Raw genomic sequence first — 19,988 nt, 5'->3', positions numbered from 1 at the left:
CTTGTCCTCGGCCGACCCTCCAGGTCCCGTCTAACAGTGATGGACAGAGTTTCTGAATGATGCAGAATACTCCTACCCAGTCAAGAGATCAGGGCTTGATCCATCACCGTTTTTTAGCTCACTGCACCATCCCAGCTCAGAACCTGGCTACATGCAAATTAGTCTGTTCCTGTCCCAGTGCATGATGGGAACAGGGCAAACCAAACTACCAAGCCAATTCTTATACTGGGAAGGAGACAAGCTTCCGGGGACCGGTTTCTGGCATTTCAGCCGTCGTCGGCCCGGCTTACTTGAATCCTGATGATGCAATGAGCTAGGGACTCACGTCTGAGTATACCCTCCCACACTAAGTGTGGATAAAATCAATTTTGGAAAAGGTGATGGACAGAGTTTCTGAATGATGCAGAATACTCCTACCCAGTCAAGAGATCAGGACTTGATCCAACACCGTTTTTTAGCTCACTGCACCATCCCAGCTCAGAACCTGGCTACATGCAAATTAGTCTGTTCCTGTCCCAGTGACCCGTTTTTGCCTGCATACGCAAACAGGTTAGCGACCCGTTTACGATTGCAAAATCCTACAGGACCATGTACAAAGCTTATTTAGCGAGTCGCAATTTTTTTGCGACTGGCTAAATAGGTTTCCTTTATGGTCCCAGACATTTTCTATATCTTAGCGAACATTTTAAAAATCCAGCCACAAATGGGATACTTTCAGGTTTTAACAATTGTAAGTAATAAAGAGCGGGACGTACCTGTGTAAAATTTAACTTTTTTAAAAGGGATATTAAAAATAGCCTCCTGGGTGTTTCATAAAATTTACAAAAAAACATAAAGTGCAACAGGTCCTGTGGAGACATGTTGTCGCAGCCACAGGGTCCTAGCACTTTACCTTCATGGCACCCCCTAGGGACAGCTAATAAAAGATGAAAATAATTCATTCTGAATCTAATTAATAAAAATCGCTCATAGGCAGATAACAGGAACAGTAGGTCTGGGCTCTAGGTCTGGGGATGTCTTAAGGAGCTAGTGCTTACGGACACTTATCTTTAACATTTCTTTCTCCTCTCTATCCATGTTTATACGTAAAAGAAAAGAGTGTTTTACAAGAGCCACATCTCCCCTAGTAATGCAGTCAGGTTTAAAAAACAGGCCCGGACGCCCCAGCTCACTAAAACACCCCTGAAGGTATTTTAACCACAAAATATAATTCATATGGTCCAGGCTCAAAGTCTCTTTTAAAAGTTTATGAGTCAGTACAAGATGTTCATTTAACCAACATTTGAGCCAGAAAAGTAAGGGGCGCAAGGCCAAGGTATCACTGCGGTATGGAAGGCCAGTTTCTTCATGGACCATTAAATTTGCTGTCCCTTTTGGAATGCACAACAACTGTTTTAAAAAATGATTTTCCGTCACTTGTAAACCCGCTAGACCAGTGTACCCCCATGAATCGCTCCCATAGCTAGCAATGGATACACTCTTGGCTCGGTAGATCTTTAACATTGCAGCCATCGGGCGATTGCCCATTTTGGCTGCAAATCCGAATATCGCTGCATTGGCCCCGGTAACCTCTCCCCTTTCTTGTTTAGCAGCAGCTCAATGCAGGCGATGATCCAATAATACGCCCAGGAAGGAGAAGGTCATGGATAGTGGACACTTACTCCATTCACTTTAAAGGGAAACTGCTTTTTTGGGCTCTGCCCCACTTGCATCACGTAAGATTTTGAATTGTTTACGGCCAGGTCTTTGTCTTCCATAAACCCACGGAAAGCGTCAAGCAGGGTTTGTGAACCTTTGGGGGTGCGTGCCAGGAGGACTGCGTCGTCTGCATATAGCAAGACGGGCAGTCCCCGGCCTTCTACGTAGGGGTAATCAGCCCCTGTTTCCAATAAGATACCCTCTAAGTCATTAATGTATAGGTTAAAAAGAAAAGGGGCTAGAATACACCCCTGGCGTACCCCCCTTTCAATATTAAAATCCCTGGTTACCTTAAGGTCAGAAGCGTATCTAATGTTTGCCCTTGTGTCTCTATGTAGTTCCGTCAGGAAGTCCACCAGATTTGACTCCACCCCCATGGCCCTCATGGATTGCCACAACTTTCCCCGAATGACACAGTCAAAAGCGGATGAGAGATCCATGAAGGCCATGTAGATTGTCCCTGGGCGGGCAATGGTGTACTTTCCCAGGATCAGATAGAGATTAAGGCATTGTGCCATGGTCGAGTGTCCTGGTCGGAACCCGTACTGAATGTCCGAGATGATCTTGTTCTCTTCCGCCCAGGCAGTCAGTCTCTTTAAAATCACTCCACCTACAACCTTTACTACAGAGTCGATGAGGGAAATCGGTCTATAGTTCATGGTACAGTTACGGTCTCCCTTCTTGTACACCGGCACAATTGAGGAAACTCTCCATGATTTAGGGCAACCTTCCTTAACTGCGGTGTTGACCACGGCCACCAGGATTGCTGCCCAAAAAGAAGGGTTAGACTTGAAAAGGTCCGGTGGGACACCATCCGGGCCAGGAGCCTCTTGTTTGGAAGATTATTGATGCTTTCCTCCACTTCTCTCAGGGAGAACACAACTGGATTCTCAATCGGTGTTTATACTGGCAACTGCAACAGGGTAGATGTACTTTTAAAAATAGAAACAAAGTGGGACACCCATTCTTCCTCCGTTATGTTTGGGCCCGCTTCATCTGCTCTATCCGTTGGGAGTAGAGGACTCTTAATAATGCTCCAGAATCGGGACCTGCTGGAAAGGGTCAAGGGATCTAAGAGTTCCCGCCATGTGGCCTCCCTCAGTTCCGTTTTCCGAGTTGCCAACACTTTTTCGTAATTGCTACGCAGGGTACGGATCTGTATTCTGTCCCTAGGGAATACTTTCAATGCCGCCTTGAGGTCTCTGGCGGCTTTAGAGCATAAAGCACAAAACCATTTAGGATCACTGAGCGCCCTATTTTTTCACGGGGCAGATAACAGACACCCCACCTTAGCAACAATCCCTTCAAAAGCGTGGGGTGTACCCACGGCAGTTGATTCGAGGTTCAGGCAACAAGAAAATTCATCTACGCAGATTTCCTGGAGCTTTTCATAGAAAAGGAACGGAATTACTCGGCACCATTACTACCGACGCCTACCGTCATTAGGCTTTAACATGGCTGGACCTATCGCTATGACTTTTTTCTTCAAAAGACTCCCTCCTAAGTTGACACACACTGGGTTGTGATCACTGTATGCACTTACTGAAATTAAGTAGCCCTGCATGAAGGGAGAGGTGGTTCTTGAGATCAAGACGTGATCTATGAAAGATCCACTACCACGACCTTTAAAGGTCGGTTCCCTCTGTTTGCTGGAAGGTGGAGCAAAGCTCATAGCAGAGGATAAATCATACCTGTTGAGTATTTCATTAAGAACATTACCCTGTGTAGAGTGCTCAAAGTGAAGACCCTCTACCAATGGACACCCCAAGTTACCCATGGAGGTGAGTTTGCGGTCACTACACGGGTGGATGTTGAAATCACTTACAATCATAAGGTTATTCCTGAAGGGGCCGCAGCACTGTTCTACAAAGTTGTTCAGCTTGGTTATCTTACATCCCATGCGATTTTGTACAGCGTTATAAACATTTATCACACAAAGACTGTCATTCTTTCGCCCCAGTACAATTGCCTGTAGGTCTCTTTGGTCAGAAGAGATAACCTTGAAATTACATCTCAGGGCCAGGGATGTAAAGATGACCAAGCCTCCCATCGCTCTTCCACTATTAGCTGGTGTTGCGGGAACAAAAATGTGTACCCTACCAGCAAGACATTGCATTTAACCAGCCATGTCTCTTGAAGGCATATCACTGAAAAATTGCTGACAAACTGCACCCATAAAGGATCTGCGACCTTTCCAGCTAACCCTGCGATGTTCCATGATAGTACATTATAATCATGGGCCTTGGCTTGGTAATTAGGGGGATCAGTAATTAACTCTCTGTGATAGTCAACAGATTTTATTCTGGGCGGTTAGGTTTGCCAAGGCACTACTCTAGTAGCGATATCTAATACGTCTGGGTTTAATGCTGCAAGCGTTGTTTGTAAGAGAGGCCCTTCAACGTTAACAAGTGTATCAACACATGCACAACTACTGGCAGAGTAAACTGGGCTGACCAAGTTATCACGTAGTAGGTCAGAGTCATTCAGGCCTGAAGGGGCTGTATATCTATTTAGGCTAAGCATGGGCGAATTTTGCGGATCTCGCGTTCGCGAATTTTGCGGATTTGCGAACTCGCAATCCGCAAAATCCGCGAATTCCCGCGAATTTGCGGATTTTTTTTTTTTTGTGTTCGCCCGTGTTTCTGCCAGTTCGCGAGGGTTTTTACAATTTCGCAATTTGCGAACTTACCTGTCGGGTCGCAAGTTTTGCGAACTTGTTGTTTCTACGTGTCCAGCCTGTTTGGGACACTCTTCTTCATCATTGCCACTCTCTGTCACCACTGCCACTCTCTGACTACTCATGCCACCCTCTGGCCCACCCATGCCACCCTCTGTTTCATCACCACACCCTCTGGTTGTCCAGTGTACATTATTTTCGGCAAAGCAAAGCACACCTTCCCTGCCTCAAGTGACCTGAATTAATTTGGGGCTGATTAATGTGTCACAGAATATTTTTTTAGCTGGCACCTACTTCCTTAGTGCGCCCTGATTAGTGATCTTTTGCACTTGCTAAGTGCTTTCATTGTTGCAAAATTAGTTACAACACCTGCCCTGCCCCAACTGACAATAATGAATTAGGGGCTGATTAATGGATTTTAACTTCCAGCCTGGCTCCTGCTTGTCTCCCTTAGCTGTAATTCAGGACCTTTGTGGCATATGTGTAACTATTCTGAGGTTCAGAGCAGGGTCACATAATAGTTGCAACTGGCAACTGAACTCTGGAGGGGCCCCTCAGGAAGCACTACAGGAAATGGCTACTAATGATGAGCCTGAACTTTTGAACCTGGCAAGTAGTTTCAGTTTTGCTAAGATCGTATTTCTGCAATTTAGCACTTATTCGCTGGGCGCGAAGTTGTACTGGGAAGCCGCGAACTCACGCGAACAGTGCGAGCAGTGCGAGCAAAATCCGCTGCTCGCGGATTTGCGGATTTTGCGGGAGATTCGCGAATCTCGCGGATTGCGAATTTCCCGAAAATCCGCAAAATCCGCGAGCGAAACAGATTTTCCGCCCATACCTAATTTAGGCCCTGCATGAATGGAGAGCGACTGCAGTCACACCAGGTATTGGCCTTTTCTGCCCTAAAGGAAGGAATACCACTTTCCCTGTGAATAACAGACCAGTCATAGTGCCCCGAGTTCAAGTTATTTTGCCCATAACTCTCCTCCCTATAGAAGAAGCCCAATGGCAGTATCTCGATACCTTGACCCCTGAAGACTGCCCCCAAGCCAACCTCCCTAAATATCCTCTCTACTGGCAAGGGGTTATTAAAATTTACCACTATGCAGCCCCCCCTTCTCGATTTTCTGGAGCTACCCAGCCAGGAAACGCGGCGAACCATAATAATGTTGTGCATGGTAATGTGTCCTTCTTTAGTGCTACGGGACAACCAGTGTGTAACCTTATTTTTAAGTTGACCATCATTTAACACATGGGCGGAAATAATGACCTTCAGTCTTTGAAAACAAAGGGGCCAATTACGATGGCGGGCGGTCGCACCTCCTAAAGGGACCACCCGCAATAGTTGCGGCGTCCCACCAATGCAATTATGATGCGCCCGCCAGTGTGGCGGGCGCATCCTGCATATTTTACATTGCGGCGGGCGGTGCTGCTAGCAGCACCCTCCGCAATGTAAAATATACATGTTGTGCTTTTACATGCACAACGTGACAGGCACCGCGCGGTGCGTGCACCCCACACCCTGGGGGCCCACAACGGGCCCCCACCAACAGGAACCGCCAGCCTTTCCATGGCGGCAATGCAGCCATGGAAAGGCTGCTCTGAGCCTGCATCTTAACTTCGATAATGGTGTCTTCCAGACACCGCCACCATATTAAACCCTTTTTCTGCCGGTCGACTCGTCAACTGGCGGAAAAGCGGCAGACGGTCTTTCCATCCGCTGCGGTACATTTCCTGTTCCCACCGCCATCCTAATTTGACGGTGGAAACAATCAGGACGATGGCGGGAAATCCGGCCCGGCGGTTGTGGATTTCCCGCCATCGTAATCGGCCCCAAAGACAAAAATCCTCCATTATCCTTGATTTTTGTAGATAAACAAGAGATTCCCAATAAAGATTACAGCCTAACCTATATTTTAAAATCTCATGATAGAGAAATGGGTTTGACAGATAGAACAGATATGGAGACATTTCTGATTTACCCAAAGTTTGCAATTTCAACCGAACGGAAGTATTTTGTAAAAAATAAATAAAATCATTTTGGGTAGACAGTGTTAATACGCCTTCTAAAATCTTTTTAGGTTGAAAAGAATCCCAACATGCAAAAGGTCCTGGGATACATACTATATAGAGCATTTATACACGTCAGCAGCGGTCATGTCCCTTCACACTCACTGCAGTGGGTCTCGAGACAACAAATCTGGAATCACATATGTGATGTGCATCTAGCGAAAGTTTAACATTTTTAGAAGACGTATTCCACCGTATGCAGCCAAGGCATTAAGTTCACTTTGCAGAGAACACGTTGTATCATTGACCCGTTGGAAGACTTACATTTCTTTTTAAGCACCCGCTTTTCACGGGGGTCTAGAATATCATTCTTTTCCATGCAATTTTGTTCTGATCCTAAATCTGCTTTAAAAACGGGAGCAATCGACGTCTTCAAGACCTGTAATGACAGTTAACCAAGGGGCTCAGCTGCAAAAGTGCTCTTGTTCTAATGGCATTCATATGTTTGTTTGGTTTTAAGATTGTGGAAAAGTGCAGCCTCAAACATGCATATATGTCAGGTTCCTCCACTTTTGCATTATCTAAAAAAACAAGCAGAGTGCCACTTTTTTTATATTGATCTTTTACATATTCTGTCATACAGCGCCTTGCTAATACCTCAGGTTTCCTCTGAATACCCCTAGGTGTAGAGTACAATATAATAAAGTCATCAGTCACATTAACCGAGGTATGTGAATTGCCCCCGTTTTTGGTGAGGACTTAGAGCTTTTCAATGAGTCCAGATAATCAGCCACTTATGGACTAAAAAGAATAAGCGCTAAAAATGCTCCTGTGGTGAATCCCTTACAAATCTTTTTCTTTCCAGTAGCGCAACCGATGAATGAATGAATGAATGAATGAAATTATTTGTAGAGCGCACGATGGCCAAACGGCTTCCTGGCGCTGAGAGCTCTAAAGAACAGAACAGACAGGGCCAGGAGGTTTAGCGGGGGAAGGCCAGGGCAAACAAGAAAGTTTTGAGCGCTTTACGGAAGTGTGAAAAAATAGGGATCGAACGCATAGAAAGAGGAAGAGAGTTCCAGAACCGGGGTGCAAGAACAGAGAATCGGGTTCCACCAGTGCGAGATTTGTGGAAACGGGGAACAGTGAGGAGGGCAGAAGAAGATGAACGGAGAGTGCGGGCAGGAGTGTGAGGGGAAATCAGAGAATTGATGAAAGCCGGTGCAGAGTGATCAAGGGACCGATAGACAAGGCACCCTAGTTTGAACAAAGATCTCTGCAGGATGGGTAACCAGTGGAGGGATTTGAGGACGGGAGTGATGTGATGGGTTTTGGGCAAGTGAAAGATGAGACGGGCAGCCTGATTCTGGATAGCTTGAAGGCGGCGGGTTTCGTAGGCAGGAATGCCTGCGAACAAGCTATTGCCATAATCAAGGCGGGAGGTGATAAGGGCGGAAATAATGATTTTGAGGGAGTCAAGAGAAAAGAAGCGGGAGATTTTCCGGATCATCCGGAGGGAGAGGAAACAGGAGGACACCACGGCACTGACCTGGCCGTGCATGGACAGGTCCTGACTGACCTTGATGCCCAGTGTTTTGACGGAGGAAACAGGAGTGGGAGGGGGGCCAAGGATGGGGGGCCAGAAGACAGGGGACCAAGGGCTGGATGAGCCGCCAGTCAGGACAAGCTCAGTCTTATCTGGATTGAGCTTGAGGTGGTTGGCGCCCATCCACCCAGAAATAAAGACCATGGTGGAGTGGAAGAAAGATAGGGAGTGAGAAGGAGAAGAAAGATCAAAGACGAGCTGGAGGTCATCTGCGTAGTTATACACAGAGACCCCCAGCTCAAGAAGGGAAGAGATAAGTGGGTGGATGTAAAGATTGAAAAGAAGGGGAGAAAGGGAGGAACCTTGGGGGACCCCACAGGGCACCGGGAGGGGGGGAGCAGAAAAGCCGGGGAGGTGAACAGCTTGAGAACGTCCTGTCAAAAAGGACGTGATCCAGGAGAGGGCAAGGCCTCGTATGCCCGCTGCGCTGACACGGTCCAAAAGAATGTTATGGTCGACCGTGTCAAACGCAGCGGACAGATCGAGGAGAATCAAAGCTTGGGGAGAGTTGACATCGGCCTTGGATTTGAGCTCGTCAAGGACGGCTAGCACCACGGTTTTGGTCGAATGACCCGAGCGGAAACCTGCTTGGTGAGAAACAAGGAGCTGGTTCTGTTCAACATAAGCAGAGAGACAGGAGGTGACATAAGATTCCAGAATTTTAGCAAGATAGGGAAGAAGAGAGATAGGTCTAAAGTTAGAAGGGTGAAGGACTGGGTTCTTTAAGACCCAGCGGTGCCAGGGCACAACACCTGAAACCTTCGTGGGTAACCTGCTCCGGCGTACGAATGACAGAGACACGGGACACTTCCTTCGGCGTCAAAGATTCAAGGTTTATTTGCTGCAGGGAACACAGAAATCACAGGAAGTACATTGAGTGTAGTTCGGGGAGACTGCTTCAAATTGGTTCTGTGGATCGCTCCTTTTATACAGTTTTTACCCATAGGACAACATGGCACACAAAAGTTTACAACCCAGTTCCCACCATTATCCCCCAGAGGGGTCGCTTTGGTCACTTTGATACACATGAGGTCCGGAACATAAGTGCGGAAACATTTGGTGGTTCCCAACTGTAAAAACCCATCTTCCTATTAGCGAATTCCAATCAGCAGTAAAACAGATCGAAATAGGAACAAGGACAGGTGTAGAGGAAGACGGAGACAGTGGGGAGATCGGAAAGGGTGTAAAAGAGGAGGTATCGGGAAACACGAGATACAGGCATCAAAGGGACGTGCCTAATGAGATGCACGGCTGAGACAATAAGTCCGTGCGGCAAGATGAGCCTCGAGCGGCACCATCTGCTTTACAGTAGCATCCCCCTCGTCATAAAGATACTTACAAAGAACATGTGTCTTCCGCAAATATCTTGGGAGTCCCAGGGTCGCGAAGCGGACAACGTCCGTTCGCTGGCTACTTGAGGGCAAGAGACAAAATGGATGCCGTATCTAAGATGGAACCCGTGGGTACAGATGAAAAACCCACATAACAAACGAACGGTTTAAGTTAGCACAGCGAAACTGCGCACACTTACTAAACTCGTCATTTGCGGTTCATAGATACCAGACTCGACCATATTCGTGCGAGTCGAAAACACCACTTACAATTGTCACGGAACCTCAGACGCTCCTTTTGCCCTCATGTAGGCAAGCACTAGTCGGAATCATATTCGATATTCATCAGACCATCGAGATGTTGCTGTAGCATAGCTCTGTCCAACCGAGTCCCCTTGGTAACAGGTGGTTGTCTCATACACGTTGTAGCACAGAGGCCACATAAGGCAGGACCACACTGCACACAAAGGCAACACATGAACAGGAACACTACAACGACTCCGATGATCATCAGAATCTTCCAACCCCAAGTCGACATCAGGCCCCAAAACCACCCAAGTAGCGTCCAATCCCCTACATCCACGTGTATGGATTCAGAGATCTTATGCAACCTCGAGATGGCTTGATAGACCGTTGGAGCGTTATCTGGAATGAAAATGCAGCAGCTCGAATGGATCACCTTACATACCCCACCTCGATCTGCTAAGATGACATCTAAAACCATACGGTTTTGTAACGTCATAAGTCTATCCGCCTGAAGTTCAGTGGTGATATTACCAAGGGCACTGGCAGTAATATTAGCTGTCGATTCTACCACTCGAGTCAACTGTCTCAGGTTCCTACTATTAACCATAGGTCCCCAAAACGGGAGGAAACCCTTGAAAAAGTCTCCTGCCTCTTGACCGGCAGTATCCTCTTCGCTAATTACGCCTCGCACAACTCTAGTCTTATGATAATCGGCATCTACAGTGAACGTCGGAGGCAACAGATTTGCAATGAAACATGAGCCCATGAAGTCAGCGGGCAACCATGCATATGCACGATCATAACAGATAAAGTATGTACCCTTGGCAGCCAGAAACACAGGGGACGAGAACATCGGCAGAATGTAATTTTCAGTGCAAGCACTCGCTCCAAGTCGGGCTTGCGATCTTCGGCCACGACCCATGAGACAAAAATTACCAGTGTGGGGTACGACCCATATCGGAGGCGAGCTTTTAAGCTGCTTTTCGCTAGTGAACGCACTATATTCACCTCTACTTAGGACCCTATAGGCCTGTATCTCTTCTTCGGGAATAAGCGAGGGATCATAGATATCACTATCTAAATCCTCTATTGCTATCGACAAAGGTTTTTGATACGAGGTAGGACCAGAGTAGGGGGAACGTGGTTCTCGAATGGGGTGGAAACCCAGTGCGCTTCGAAACATTGTTTGAAATGCTCGAGCTGACCCTTGGGAACTATACGGTAACACCAGATATGGAATTCCCTTATCCGTAGTGTGTGGCATCAACCCACACACCCAACAATTAGTAGTGTTAACCACTAACTGATGCTGATGAAGGAGCTGAATAAAGGAATTGTTGCGGAATTCTACATGTCTAGCCTGTTCGTGTTCCGGTAACATGTGAAAGGAATGAGGAGAAACAGTGGAGGTAAGTTTAGGGTCAGGAGTAGGAGTAGGTGTAGCAGAAGGTAAGAAGTAAGACATCGTGTAATACACCCCACCCGCCAATAATGCAGAAGCAGTCAAAAACAATACTAACAGTTGGAATATAAAACATTTGGTACGACTAAGTTGCTGCAGCTTAAATCTATGAGCCTGAGCTCCTTCCAAATCATTCAGCTTCGAGAATGCCATTCCCTACGACCGTCCGCAACGTTTCTTGACGCACTTCGTTCTGTGTAGCAATAGTCAATCCCTAGGAGTTCCCAGGAACCGACGGCCTTTAACCTAGCGTCAAGACCTACTATCCAGAAGGAAGTACGCGCGCGGCCCTACGGCCTTTAATGCACAATATGTATATATGCAAAAACAAAGTCTCTCAGCTGTAAAAGCAAAAAGTATAAGGAATGAAGCTCAATATATATACAGGAATAATCACAGTAATATGAATGTTCAAAACTGATCACGGAAAACGGGATAATGCAGTTGTCAATACAGCAAAGCAGGATCTTTTATTAGTCTTTAGTGCTAGATCGTAGAAAGTATCGAGTTTTCCCAGGACGTGTCTGCTCGTCAAACAAAGGATCCGTTGAAGAGACAGCGTCCCGCTGATCAGTTGAGTGGTTTGGTCTTGAGTTTTTTGATGATAATTGTTCAACAATGTCTTTCTGCTGCGCTGAGGATTCTCCAACAGGCTGCGCGTCGCTAAAAGGTACAAACGCCGGCAATCCTTCAGTTTCAGTTGATGCAATGCCTCTCCTTACCCACGGGTCTGTCGGCAAAGGGTTAGGGACCTTTTTGGTATGGGTGGCATGCACCCAATTCTTGCGTCCCTCGAGAGGAACAGCAGTCCTCGTGGCAAGGAGAACCTGATAGGGTCCAGTAAACCTCGGGTCCAGGTTATTCTTGCGTGAAAAATTTCTCGTCACCACCCAATCTCCGGGCTGGAGCTGGTGGCCTGGACCCTCCGTCTGCGTCGGCAATGCGTCGTAAACCTGTTGGTGAATTAACCTCAGTTTAGCAGTCAAGTCATGAAGATAATCGATCAACATTGGGTACTCAAGATCACAGAACATTCCTGGCCTAGGAACCCCCCACACATTCGCAGGACGGCCGAACACTATTTCATAGGGACTAAGCCCTACTCGGGAGTGTACAGTCGCCCTAGTTGACAGTAATGCTAAAGGTAAAGCGTCAGGCCACGAAAGACCAGTCGTAGCCTGAATCTTCGCTAGCTTTAGTTTGAGGGTGCCGTTGTACCCTTCAACCAATCCAGCTGACTGGGGATGATTGGCGCTGTGGAATTTCTGATTAATTCCAAGGCCCTTACACACACTCTTCATCACACTACCCACAAACTCACTTCCGTTATCTGACCACACGACTCTAGGCATTCCATACCGAGGAAAATATTCCTTCAGTAGGATTTTCACAGTAGACAAAGCAGTATTGTCTTTGAGAGGATAGGCCTCGATCCATCGGGAGAATGCGCAAACCACAACTAAAACGTATTTCAGGTTATTGCATCGCTCCATATGGATGAAGTCCAATTGAATCACCTCAAAGGGGCATGAAGGGGGAGCAAAACTGCCAGGAGGAGTTGGGGTTCCTTTGCCAGGATTGTACATCATGCACACCATACAATTCTTCACCAGACGTTCAGCACATTTCGTGATACCATCATTCTTCCACACAGGAGACAGCAACTTACAAATACCTTTCGCGCTAATATGTGCTAATCCATGCGCCATTGTCACAACGGCCAGCACATACGCATCCGGTAACATCCATCTTTTCTGATCAGACAAATCAATCCAACAACCATTCGCATCCAACTTTCCCGTACTTTCTTTCCACTTCGCCTTTTCAGTCTCGGTGGCCTCATTCTGAATTTCTTTCACACTTTCGATAGTGTCTTCACACATGCTCGATTCTGTAGGCCACCTAACCGAACTCGTCACATACATTCGAGTGCTAAGGTTCCGGGCAGTCTCCTTAGCAGTCTCGTCCGCAAACGCATTACCACGACCAACATCATCCGTCACCTTACGATGCGCACTACATTTAACAATTGCAACTTGCTTAGGCAACGTAAGTGCATCCAAAAGATCATTCACAAGCTGGCCATGCTGAATCTTCGTACCATGCGACGTCAAGAAACCTCTCTCTCTCCACAATCGTCCAAAACTATGTGCGACGCCAAATGCGTATTGGCTGTCGGTAAACACATTCACACGTTTCCCTTTCGCTAACACACACGCTCTAGTAAGAGCAATCAGCTCTGCAGCTTGGGCAGAATTCTGATTTAATCTTGCCGTCTCAACAACAGTATTCAACGTTACAACAGCATAAGCAGTAGTCACATCGCCATTCGGCAACTTAAAGCATGACCCATCCACATACAGTGTACCGTCCGGATCTTCCAATGGGGTGTTTTTAAGGTCCACTCGACCTTTTGTTTCCTCCTCTGTCCTCAAGTAGCAATCATGTTCTGCTACTTCATCTGATTCTGTGCTAATTGGTAACAAAGTTGCCGGGTTCAGAACATTACAACGTTTTATCTGAATGTGGCTTGCCAACAGCGTCAACTCGTACCCAGACAACCTCGCACTCGTCAAGTGCTAAGTTTTCGTCCGATTCAAAAGAGTATCGACTGCATGCGGAACCATCACCGTAAGCATATTATCCATGACCAATCCTGCTGATTGTCGGATGGAGACCGCAGCTGCCGCTGTTGCTCGTAAACAACTCGGCAATGCTCTAGCTACCGGGTCCAAAGTCGAGGAAAAATATGCACATGGACGTTGCTTACCACCAAAAGGTTGCGTTAAGACACTCAAAGCACAACCTTCCCTCTCGTGAACATATAACGTAAACGGCTTACTGTAGTCAGGAGTACCTAACACAGGAGCCGAACACAATGAATCACGCAATTCAGAAAAACTTTTCTGACATTCTTCCGTCCATGGTAAAGGAGTTGAAACATCCTTGCACGTAAGAGCCACCAATGGTTTTGCTAGCAATGAAAAATTAGGAATCCATTGCCTGCAGTACGACGTGATACCTAGAAAGGCACGCACATCTCTTTGGGTTGTTGGCACAGCCATGCGCGCAATTGCTGCAATTCTCTCTGGGGTCAACCTCCTTCCCTCCTTTGACAATAAGTGACCTAGATAGGTTACTTCTTGACAACAATATTGGAGTTTAGAAGGGGACACCTTGTGATTTAACTCACAGAGATGTTGCAGCAGCGACACCGTAGCAATTTTGCAAATGTCCTGAGTATCAGCAGCTACCAATAAGTCGTCGATGTATTGGATTAAGGCCGCACCAGCCGGCAACCTAAACGCATCCAGTTGACCCTTCAAGGCTTGACTGTAAATAGATGGACTTTCACAGTAGCCCTGAGGAGCGCGTTTGAACCGGAAGCTGCGTCCACCAAGAGAGAAACCGAAAAGGTCTCTGCTCTCCTCGGCAATCGGGATGCTGAAAAACGCATTTTTCAAGTCAATCACCGAAAACCACGATGCAGAAGCTGGAATCAGAGTCAGTAGCGCCGTGATGTCAGGCACAACGGGGAATTGAGGAACCACAATTGTATTCACCTCCCGTAAATCGATAACAAAGCGATAAACAGGCGGCTTTGAAGGATCAGTACGTTTAAGAATGGGCAGCACAGGGCTGTTGCACACGTTTCCCCGAGTCTCCTCAATAACATCTTTCTCGATCAAATCATAGATGATCGCTAACAGTGCTCGTTCACCATCAAGGGAGATACGATATTGGGGAATACGTGGCAAGCGCACATTAGATTTCAACTGAACAACATATGGTGAGATATCAAGTAGGCCCACATCATTTGGACCCGTTGCCCATAAAGACGCAGGAAGAGAACTCAATTCCGGTGGGAGTTTATCGAGGGACAAGTACATGGGAGAGACAACCCTCTCTCCTAACGTAAGCTTTACACCCGCAGGAGAACAATACAAAGTCGCGTACAAACGTTTAAGCAAATCCAGGCCCAAAAGATTTTCACCACAACCCGTAGTCAAAATCAACGGAGCTTCTAGCTCACGTGGCCCAATTTTAAGGGGCAAAGGGCGCGAAACTGGATTGCTAACAGGGGCGCCAGAGAATCCAACGGAAACATTTGTTAAGCCAGACAAAGGTGCGCCAGGGAGTTTCGAATGCTTAATGGAACTTTTCGCTGCACCAGTGTCCAACAGAAAAGGCTCAACGACGCCCGATGTAGCAACTGCGACGTAAGGCCCTCTCTGATCAACCGGAACTGATACCACTCCCTCTCCTTGTCTTTGGCTGTCCTAGTAATTACTGTCGTCAGTTCCCTGATCGACGTAATAATCGTCTACATTGTACTGCGCAGATCGTCCTTGCGACGATCCACGTTGATCGAAACAATTATCGGAATTTGATGAATTATCTGAGCGATCGTTTTGAGCTCCGCGACCTCTACCACGTGATGCCTGCTGCGAGCCACCACGACCTCCTCTAGATGAGTTACCACTATTACGTTCATTCAAAACAGGACAATTGAATTTAATGTGACCCTCTTGTCTACAATAAGCACATTGATTGTACCCTAACGAAGATCTTTGGGAAGAGGAGTCATTACGAGTTTGAGATCTGTTTGATTGCGGCTGCGATCTATTCTGTTGCGAATTATTCTGATTTGAGCGTGGAGGATACGCTTGCTGAAGCAGCACTTTAGTTTTTAGCTCTTTCGTCTTTTTATCAGCGCGGTCATTCTCTTCTTTCTCTCTGTTCTCATAATATTGCGCTGTAGCCAATATCTGAGCTGAGGTAGAAACGGCCCATGCACTTTCTGAATTCCTCAATTTATTGCTCAAATCGGGCAGTAAGTTCGAAACAAATTTATCCACAAACAACCTTTGACCACCCTCAGTGCTCATATCCTGGCCACTATGATCAATGAATGCCTCCTCAAACCTCGTAAAGAAGTCGGAAACACTCTCGTCCTTCTTTTGCTTACAAGCCGACAATTTATCCCAATTTACTCTCATAGCCGGCATAAGAGTTTTCATTAATGTTATTATTCTTTGGGGAAGATCAGTAATCAGCTGGTCGGGCTTAGCACCACCAACTTGTCCGGCATCTGCCGCTACAATGGCAGCCCAAGCACCACCTAATTCATTTGGATGGTTTTCATGGCGAATCTTAGCCCATACCGGCTGCGGTACGACATTGCCGAACAACATGTCAATATCGGCAAGATTCATTATCGTAGCATCTACGAGCTGCGATAATTCTTTGTAATACCCTGCAGGATTTTTGCGAGGGTCAGGCAAAGATTGCTTCACCTGTAACACCTCTGATCGCTTCCACGGGAGATGTATCCATACTCTCTGGAAGAACGGCAAGATCGGAGGAGCAGCTGCGGGGTTACCTGGCATCCAAACCGGCGGAACTTCACGCATGGGATATTGGCCAGACTCATCTGTCTGTCTTTCGACATCCTCGACAAACAAGGCTTGAGGTATAGGAGTGGGACGAAAAGATAGCAACCGTTCAACAGCACGTCGAACATTGGTGTCCACTATCAGTCCAGTCGAAAACTGAAGCTGTAAATCAGACAAAGCGGTCAGCACCTCGTCAGGTGCGTCAGCCGATATCTGATCACGAAGAACCTTACACATTTCCTCAAACACAAATCTCTGGGTTAGTATACTGAACTGACAAAACGTGTCGAGCACAACACGTGGTGGATTTCTAAGGGGGTGCGTCATCCAACCCATCGCCATATTGTATAGCGAAGCACGTTCCCCATTACCAGGAAGCTGACTACGTCTCTGAGGACCATCTGAACCAGCGGACCCAAGAACAGGTCCGAGTGAATGAAAGAAGGTAGCCGCAAGAGGAGAATTACGACTACGAGTAGAGGGAGAAGCATAGGACACAGGACTAACAAGTGAAGGAGTAGAAACAGAAACAACAGCAGGGGTTAACAGAGCAGGAGCAGTAGCGTGAGCAGGAGTATGTGGAAGCGGAGGAGCAGTAGGAATAGAAACAGAGGAAGGAGCAGGAACAGTCGGAAGAACGGGTGCAGGTTGAGGAACAGGCAAAGGAAGAATAGGTGCAGGAACAGGTACAGGGGGAATCACAGGGGCTGTGGTACCCTGTACGTACGGAGGTGGCGACTTCATAAGATAAGACATTAAAGGATCCTCAACTGCATCTTCCTTCTTTTCCGACTCCGTAGGCAAAGTAGGATAACATTTATCTATAGTCATACGCTGTAATCTGTCAAACACTTCCTTTTCCCTAACCTCCTTATCATGCTGGAACTGCTCTGCTTTCTTTACAATGGTACCAGCACTATCTCGCTGATTCCGTTTAGTCTGTCTGATTTCTTTCTGTCGGGCTTCTTTACGCCACAACCGAAAGGCATCAAACATGGCCGGCCTTGACTTTTTCGCGGACAATTTAACCTCTAGATTATCTAAGATCGGTGCCTCGAAGCTACCATGTGGTGGCCAGTGAAGGTCACCATCTTTCTTCGTATATTTGATCCAGTATTCATTAAAAGTAATCGGGCCTAGCCCATGTTTGCTATACAGTTCATACGTGGGAGTTCCAACCGGAGGTATCGGACACGAGTCCTCCAGTCGGGAATCCGTACCACAAGGCCTGAAACAACTAAACAAAGTACTGCGACCAGGCATCTTGCACACTAGCCGAGTTTCACAAACTTCAAGGGTTACGGGATTTACCAAGTCCCAGCAAAGAACAAAACCCTCGGTTTTTGGCGGCTGCAGTCGTCAAACAACACAACAAAGTACGCTAGCAAAGTGTCACCGACAAAAACACTCACACAGCGTTAACAACAAAAACACTCGCTAAAGTGTCAACAACCAAGAACTCTGGGAGCGACCCACAAATACTTAACTCAAAGATCGATGGCGTCACCAGGAAGGCCCGTCAATCGTCTCGCTATACCAAGGTCTACGCCAGGCGCCAAAACAGGTCTACAGTCAGGGCAGCAGTCCGTCGCAGCCGTCAGGAGGCGGGAATCTTCGCGGGAAAAGTCTTGGGGCCACTTGTTTCGACAACAGGATCGATGAAGCGGAGTGCACCTTCCCTCGGAGATTTCACACGAAGTTCCTCACGATCGTCGGGCTTGGACCGGTACCACTGATGCAGCCCCACGTGGGGCGCCAACTGAAGGACTGGGTTCTTTAAGACCCAGCGGTGCCAGGGCACAACACCTGAAACCTTCGTGGGTAACCTGCTCCGGCGTACGAATGACAGAGACACGGGACACTTCCTTCGGCGTCAAAGATTCAAGGTTTATTTGCTGCAGGGAACACAGAAATCACAGGAAGTACATCGAGTGTAGTTCGGGGAGACTGCTTCAAATTGGTTCTGTGTGAAAAAGGACGTGATCCAGGAGAGGGCAAGGCCTCGTATGCCCGCTGCGCTGACACGGTCCAAAAGAATGTTATGGTCGACCGTGTCAAACGCAGCGGACAGATCGAGGAGAATCAAAGCTTGGGGAGAGTTGACATCGGCCTTGGATTTGAGCTCGTCAAGGACGGCTAGCACCACGGTTTTGGTCGAATGACCCGAGCGGAAACCTGCTTGGTGAGAAACAAGGAGCTGGTTCTGTTCAACATAAGCAGAGAGACAGGAGGTGACATAAGATTCCAGAATTTTAGCAAGATAGGGAAGAAGAGAGATAGGTCTAAAGTTAGAAGGGTGAAGGACTGGGTTCTTTAAGACCCAGCGGTGCCAGGGCACAACACCTGAAACCTTCGTGGGTAACCTGCTCCGGCGTACGAATGACAGAGACACGGGACACTTCCTTCGGCGTCAAAGATTCAAGGTTTATTTGCTGCAGGGAACACAGAAATCACAGGAAGTACATTGAGTGTAGTTCGGGGAGACTGCTTCAAATTGGTTCTGTGGATCGCTCCTTTTATACAGTTTTTACCCATAGGACAACATGGCACACAAAAGTTTACAACCCAGTTCCCACCATTATCCCCCAGAGGGGTCGCTTTGGTCACTTTGATACACATGAGGTCTGGAACATAAGTGCGGAAACATTTGGTGGTTCCCAACTGTAAAAACCCATCTTCCCATTAGCGAATTCCAATCAGCAGTAAAACAGATCGAAATAGGAACAAGGACAGGTGTAGAGGAAGACGGAGACAGTCGGGAGATCGGAAAGGGTGTAAAAGAGGAGGTATCGGGAAACACGAGATACAGGCATCAAAGGGACGTGCCTAATGAGATGCACGGCTGAGACAATAAGTCCGTGCGGCAAGATGAGCCTCGAGCGGCACCATCTGCTTTACAGTAGCATCCCCCTCGTCATAAAGACACTTACAAAGAACATGTGTCTTCCGCAAATATCTTGGGAGTCCCAGGGTCGCGAAGCGGACAACGTCCGTTCGCTGGCTACTTGAGGGCAAGAGACAAAATGGATGCCGTATCTAAGATGGAACCCGTGGGTACAGATGAAAAACCCACATAACAAACGAACGGTTTAAGTTAGCACAGCGAAACTGCGCACACTTACTAAACTCGTCATTTGCGGTTCATAGATACCAGACTCGACCATATTCGTGCGAGTCGAAAACACCACTTACAATTGTCACGGAACCTCAAGGGAGAGAAGGATCAAGACCAGGCTTTTTAAGAATAGGGGAAACAATAGCAGATTTAAATGAGGAAGGGACCAATCCGGTGGAAAGAGAGGCATTAAGGAGGGAGAGAGGGGTAGCAGGACAGGAAGAAAAAAGAGTTTTAAGAATGCGGGCAGGGGCACAATCAGTGGGGGAGCCAGACTCGGTTTTAGTAAGCAGAGCTAGGAAAGAGTCCAAGGAGAGGGGGGGGAAAAGAAGAAAAGGAAGATTTAGGCGCAGAGGGGACAGAGTGAAGTGGAGTAAAAGGAGTGACCGAGATGTTGGATTTAATTTTAACAATCTTCTCGATAAAGAAGTTGTTTAGTGAAGAGCA

The sequence above is a fragment of the Lissotriton vulgaris genome, unplaced genomic scaffold (assembly GCF_964263255.1).
Source record: "Lissotriton vulgaris unplaced genomic scaffold, aLisVul1.2 SCAFFOLD_1733, whole genome shotgun sequence".
NCBI lineage: Eukaryota > Metazoa > Chordata > Amphibia > Caudata > Salamandridae > Lissotriton > Lissotriton vulgaris.
Note: the sequence above shows the minus strand (reverse complement) of the source record.